General features: G+C 36.5%; 1 pseudogene; it reads right to left on the bottom strand.

Annotated features, from left to right (window-relative positions):
* Positions 1-2578: 2578 nt before the first annotated feature.
* Positions 2579-7253, bottom strand: part of LOC120248088 — a 30038-nt pseudogene continuing 25363 nt past the window's right edge.

Below are 7253 nucleotides of genomic sequence, written 5' to 3'. Positions count from 1 at the left end.
CTTTGGCTCTTCTGGTTCTCAGGCATTCAGGTTTGGAGTAGAACAACATCACCAGCTTTCTTGAGTCACCATCTTGCAAATGGCTGACCATGGGACTTCTCGGCCTCTGTAACTGTATGAGTTAATCCCTCATAATAAATTTCTTTCTATAAATCTACATATATCCTATTGATTCTGTTTCTCTAGAGAACCCTGACTAATATACCAATCATTTGACTAGCATGGCTAATTTGTCAAACATGTTTTAGTCAAATATGCTTCACAAGTGTCAAATGCAGTTGTGCTCATCTGTTTAGATTCACTGCACTGTGGTAGTCGGGTTCTTTCTTTTTTTTTAAGTTTATTTATTTTGAGACAGAGAGAGAGAAGGCACTGGGGAGAGGCAGAGAGAGAGGGAAAGAGAGGATCCCATCAGGCTCTAAGCCACCAGCAGATAGCCCAAGGCAGGACTAGATCTCAGGACCCTGAGATCAGACCCAGCTGAAATCAAGAGTTGGATTCTTAACCAACTGCGCGACCCAGGCGCCTCTTTGATAGTGGGTTTTTAAGCTTCCATGCAAAGTATTTAGTTTTAAAGTTTCAGAATTGCTCAAGAATATTTTCACCCTACTAATTCCAACAGGTTATGTTTAATTACTCACATATTAGGAAATTATTTTTGAAGGGTGGTTTGAATTTGAGTTTCTAAAAAATGCAGGAGGTATGAATAAAATAGCTTATAGTAAACTCCTGTATTACATGAGAAGAACCTGTCAAATCACATTTTTGGGGCCTCTGAGTGGCTCAGTCAGTTAAGTGTCTGACTTCAGCTCAGGTCATGATCTCATGATTGGTGAGTTTGAGCCCTGCTTTGAACTCTGAGCTGACAATGCAGAGCCTCCTTGGGATTCTCTCTCTCTCTCCCTCTCTCTCTGCCCCTCCCCCACTGGCACTTTCTCTTTCTCTCTCTCAAAATAAATAAACTTAAAAAAATAACTACTCACAACATACACAAATTCTTTTCAATTGGCCAAATTGAATGCACACAATGCACACATACATGCACATACACAGAGAGTTTTACCTTTTCAGTATAAATGCAAACTATATCTTGGTTGTTCAAAATTCAGATGTAAAAGCTTCAATTTTTTAAGTTTATTTATTTATTTTAGAGAGACAGAGAGCATGCTTGTGAGCAGGGTAGGGGCAGAGATAAAAAGAAGAGAGGGAAAGAATCCCAAGCACGGTCCCCACAATCAGCAAGGAACCCAGCTCAGGGCTTGATCTCATGAACCTCGAGATCACAACCTGAGCTGAAATCAAGACTTGGACACTTAACTGACTTAGCCACCCAGGTGCCCCTGATGTAAACACTTTAAACAAAATATCGAGAATGGATTCATCAGCCACTAGAGTCTTCTTCCTAGAGCAACCTAAATTTGTATTCAATAGAGCATTTACAGCCTGCCTTGCACTCCCGCGAAGAGCTAGGTCTCTAATGCAATCAAGAATACAAATTAATGTTGTGCCAATTAAATATGGGCTTCATGATAAACAGTGTAGTTGCAAGAGTGTCTTTCCTTCAGCCTGACAAGGTAGATACAGTTGTCAAATTTATGCTTTTCTTCAGTTTGTAAATCTTCCTTGATAGTGTTCTTGAATTTAATAGCACTCCTATTATTGCACTACTGAATACATCTTTTAATATTTAGAAACAGTTTTATTTTTGAAATGTATTTCTTCCTCCACTCACTGTTGATGAGATTCCCGCTGTTGTATGCCAGGTATTGTTCTGGAATCTAATGTTGACCTGGCAGGTAAAGGACAGATAATCTTATGTAAAAACAGAAAATGCAAATACTTCATAACTCATTGATTTACTAAAATGAATGAATTTATCTCTAGCCAGACATCTGGGGCTACAATTAGAATGTCTCTTTAATTTGAAGGATAAAAAAGGTCAAGTGCTCACAAGCCCTGTAGGGTAACACCATGAAGGTAGCTGGAACCACTGGGAAGCATCAGAGCCAGTTGGGAAAGCAGAGATGGAAAAAGCAAAAGCAAAGAGGAGAGTCCAAAGGACCATGACAGGATCCAAGCAAATCTATTCTCCTCTCTCTGAAGTATCTCAAAGCCCTGCTTTTGCAAATCATTTCTGTCCTCTAAAAGAGCATGAAATGTTTTTAGCAACCAATACTTGAAAGACCAGGGGCAGTCTGATTGGTTTTTGAGACAGACCATACTGGTGATGGGAACAAGACAGCAAAATACAAATGTGATCTCACCCAAACATTGACATTATGCTTCCTGGCTTTGTCATTGAGACAAACTATGAGAGGGTGGAGGACAAATGGAGTCCAAAATCCACCATATATACATATCATGCTAGACAGTTTTCAAAAAAGGGACATCTAACCATCTGGCCATAGCTTTTAGGCATTTGCCTGCCAAACTATGAAGAGAATAGTGAGAAGAAAAAGAACACAGAAAAAGCAAAAACTTGCATTAGATAATACCTTATCATTTTCTGTGGTTCTCGGTCATTAGGTTTGCTTTCTTTCTTTTTTAATGATAACACTAGGGTTTATTAAGCTGTGTCTTAGTACAGGCACTGGGGTTTGCGCATGGTCCTCCTGATGTATAAGCCTGACCATTCTGTCAATTTTTCTTGAGCAATGACACCAGGAAATTGACAGCTAAGTGGATGCTGTACACAAGCTCATCGTCTGTCATCTTTATGTAGGCAGCAGCCAGGGCCAGACACAGCACCTTCTTCACCTGGAATTTGATCATAGACTTCATTTCATCCACTTTGGCCACCATGTTCTCATTGTGGGTCAGCAAGGAAGAGAAATTGCCAGCCTTATTCAGACCTGGACCCAGGATTCATGGGATCTGCTTGATCAGAGATTCTGAAGCCAAAACAGGATCATACTTCTTGCCCAGCTTCTTGACTAAGTTTTTATTCTTGTTGAGTTCTTCAGTGCCTCAGTGTCCATATGGGGAATATCTATAACCATGGCCTCACCACAGTGCTGGTCGTCCCTCAAAACATACAGAGAACTTGGGGTAGGGAATGGACTTAAGCCTGATGGTGCCCAAGAAGTGTTTGTCCTTCTGAGGGTCATAGTTCTTTAAGCTGATCTGCAGCTCCACGGTCTCCAAAAACTTCCGGAACTTACACTGGTCTCCGTGCAGGACGTCCCACATAGCCTCATACAAGACGTTGGGGAAGACTTTGCTGCTCAGGTTGCCTCACTGCAATAACCAGAAACGAGTGTCCCTAAGTTTCTTTCAACATTAAAGAGAGACAGTATGGCATAGAGAAACAAAGCAAAAACTCTAGAAATCAACTGCTGTAATTCAAATCTCAGCTCTGCCACTGACAAATTATGTGAATATCAACAACTCACTTAAGCTCTTTTGTGCCTCAGTTTCTTCTTTTACAAAACAGTAGAAATAATGGTATTTATATCAAATGTTCTTGAGGATTAGAAAAGAATACATATATATATATATACATACACATAAACATACATACATATATATATGTACATACATATATACATATATATGGTGGTAGTAGTTACGCATGAAAAAGGAACCATTAGCAGAATTCCCGTGAGCTTCAAATATTACACAAAGTTTCTTCAGAGATACAAGTAAGCGGTAGGTTTTACATTTGTACTGTGCATCTTCTAGGCCAGCTCTCAAATAGATTTTCTCTAGAGCATGTTTTATTTAAAGGTATAAAGTGAATTTCAATTAACACAGTGCTAACATGTAAAGGATGTCCCCTACATGATATTTTCAATGTTGAAAAGACTGTTTTCCAAAATGTGAGGGTCAGAGCTGGGGTGGAGATGGGAGTTAGCATATTAAATAAGAGTGATAAACATTAATCGAGCCTCTACTAGATTAGCACATTTCATTTATTCTCATTTACTGCCTATACCCATCTCAAAAGGTTAAATATTATCTATCTTTTACAAATAAGAAACTGACATTCAGTGAGGTTAAGTGAATAACTCAAGGTCACACAACAAGAGAATAACATAATTGGGAGTTGAAGTAATGTTTATCCAGATGCATAAAATAATTAGGAGACCTAACATTTATTTTGTGCCTTCTGCATGTTCTGTGTTAGTGCCTTCATAGCACTATCACCCACTGATGGCCCAAGAGCCAATTATGTAAGGAATATTTATATTATCATTCCGTGGATGAGGAAACTGAGGATTGGTGGGGTTGAATAACCTGGACCAGGTCTCAGAGACAAGAAGTACTAGGTAAGAGATTCAAAGTCTGTTTTTCGTGTAACATAGGATTATAAAAAGCAATCATATTTTGTTGATGACCTTTGATTTTTAAAAGACCATTTTGAGAAATTATTACATATTTTTATGAAAAATAAACTAAACTAAAATTAGATTTTATGTAAAAAGATTCTTAGTCATTACAGTATTGTTGGAAGCCCTGAAATACTTAGGCACCATTTAAATGACAGAAATTAAAGGATGATTTGCTCAGGATATAAGATGTAGTTTGGCTTATATTCAAGACGGAAGAGAAATCTCAGATCTTTCATTGAAATAAAAGGATTTCTTTCTGTATTTATATTTTAGAAAATGTTATTCAAAATATATTTTATAAAAGTAAAACTAAAATAAGCTTGTTATAAATGCTTTGTGTTTAAAAAAGAGTTATTATCAGTTCAACCATTATGATTATAGGATATTGTCTTAAAAAACGAAAATAGTAAAAATCACTTGAAATACATAACCTTCGCTTTACCTCGAAATGTTTTCAAAGGGATATTTTAAGAAAGCTATGAAAACCAAATTGTTTGGCTTCTGAATATGTTCTTTGTGCAATAATAGTTAAATAGGAAATTACAAAGTATAAGACATGCCATTTTGCCATTGTGATGTGGTGGATAGCATAAATATCTTTCCCAAAGTTAAATGGAAATACAAAATTAAATGGTAATACTTTTGTTTGGCATCACTTTCTAAAAGTGTACAGTGAAAGTAGTGTTTCTCATTACACATAATATTAGAAATCAAATTTTGAATTGAATTTGTTATTTTAAAGATGGCAACTGGTAATAAATATCTTTCTGGAAAGTGTAACATTTCAGAGAGTAGCAGAATGTTGACTATAAAAACTATTTCGATCTTGCTTTAATGTAGGCCTAACATAAGAACAACTTTATTGTGCTCACATTAAACATTTTATTTAGACATTAAACAGAAGTTTTCTGATGTCGAGTCTTTACCAAAACTGAATAAAAGCTTGTTTGCAATTGTTTGGATGAGGCTTTCTTGTGCCAATGTCATAATAGATCTCTTTTCAGTGTGCTAACTTCTGAATTGCAAATTTTTAGAAACGTGTTTTAGCTATAATTCACACTTGTGGCAACTAAGTGAATACAATCACTTTTCAGCAAGTAAAAAACCACTTACAGCTTCTATTGAATAAAAATATACGGTATTTGTTGATTATGTTAAAACTCATCATTGTTACTGAGCTTCTGGAGCTACAAACTTAACTATTTGTTACTATCAAAGGGCATGAATTAATAGGATTAAATTTCCAGACTACTATATTAAGAATGTTCAGTGGCACCTAAGGGGCTCAGTAGGATAAGCATCTGACTCTTGATCTTGGTTCAGGTCATGATCTCACAGTTTGTGAGACTGAACCCCGCATCAGGCTCTGGGCTGACAGCATGGAGCCTGCTTGGGATTCTCTCTCTCCCTCTCTCCCTGTTCCTCCCCTGCTATTGCTCTTTCTCTCTCTTTTGAAATAAATAAAGTTAAAAAAAATCTAATTTCAAAAAACAAGAATGTTTAGGATAGAGATTAAATTTGCTAATATAACTGGAGACCATCTTAATTGTGAGTTCTCAGAATTTAGTTTTCTAATGTGGAGTAAACAGAGTTAAAGCAGCTAGTTGACAGCATTGAGCAGTGCCCATATAATGTTCTAGAACATTTAAAGACCTGCCACTGTAAATAAGTGCCAAATGAAAAAATTCTTTTTTGTTTTTATTTTAGGTTTGTCAATTTATTTTTGAGAGATAGCACAGGGGAGGGGCAGAGAGAGAGAGAATCCCTGACAGAGTGGAGCCCAATGCAGGGCTTGAACTCATGAGCCATGAGATCAGTACCTGAGCCAAAATCAAGAGTCAGACACATTTAACCGACTGAGTGACCCAGGTGCCCCTAAAAAATTCTTGTTGTTTAATGCTTGGAAATAATTTTGGCTCATCAACCAAGATAAGCACATTAAATTTTTAACAGCATAATTTTTCCAAAATTATCTACTGATTCAATACAATCCCAATCCAACCCAATCAAGTTATTTTCTGAATATTGATGAACTGATTCTAAAGTTTATACAGAAAAGCAAAAGAGAGATGCCTGGCTGGCTCAGTCAGTAGAGCATGTGACTCTTGATCTCGGGGGTCATGAGTTCAAGCCTCATATTGGGCCTGGAACTTACTTTAAAAAACAAAAAAGAAAAAGGAAAAGAAAAGAAAAGAAAAGAAAAAGATATAGAATAGTCAACACACTATTGAAGGAGAAGAACAAATTTGAAAGATTGACACCACCCGACTTCAAGACTTACTATCAAGCTACAGTAATTAAGACAGTGCGGCATTGGGGAAAGAAAAGACAAATAGGCAGATGGGACAGAATGCAGAGCCCAGAAATAGACTCACATAAGTATCAACTGATCTCTAACAAAGGAGCAAAGACAATACAGTGCAGCAGAGATAGTCTTTTTAAAAAAATCGTGTGGGAATAACTGGACATCCACATGGGGAAAAAATGAATCTAGACACAGACCTTACACTCTTCACAATAATGAACTCAAATGGATCACAGACCAAAATGTAAAACTCCAAACTATAAATCTCTTAGAAAATTGAAGAAAACCTAGATGGTCTTGGGTACAGCAGTGACTTTTTAGACATAACACCAAAGCTATGATCCATGAAAGAAATAACTGATAGACTGGACTTCATTAAAATGAAAAACTTCTGGTCTGTGATAGATAACGTCAAGTGACTGAGAAGACAAGCAAGGCAAAAAATATTTGCAAAAGTCACATGAAATAAAGAACTATTGCATAAAAATAACTCTTAGAACTTAACAATAACAAACAACTACTTTAAAAAATGGACCAAAGACCATAATAGACACCCGACTAAAAAAGTTATATAGGTGGCAAATAAGCATATGAAAAATATGCAAAAAAGCATATTA

This window comes from Hyaena hyaena, unplaced genomic scaffold, assembly GCF_003009895.1.
Source record: "Hyaena hyaena isolate Hyena2069 unplaced genomic scaffold, ASM300989v1 scaffold_12, whole genome shotgun sequence".
Classification (NCBI taxonomy): Eukaryota; Metazoa; Chordata; class Mammalia; order Carnivora; family Hyaenidae; genus Hyaena; species Hyaena hyaena.
This window is presented reverse-complemented; position numbering and strand designations above follow the sequence as displayed.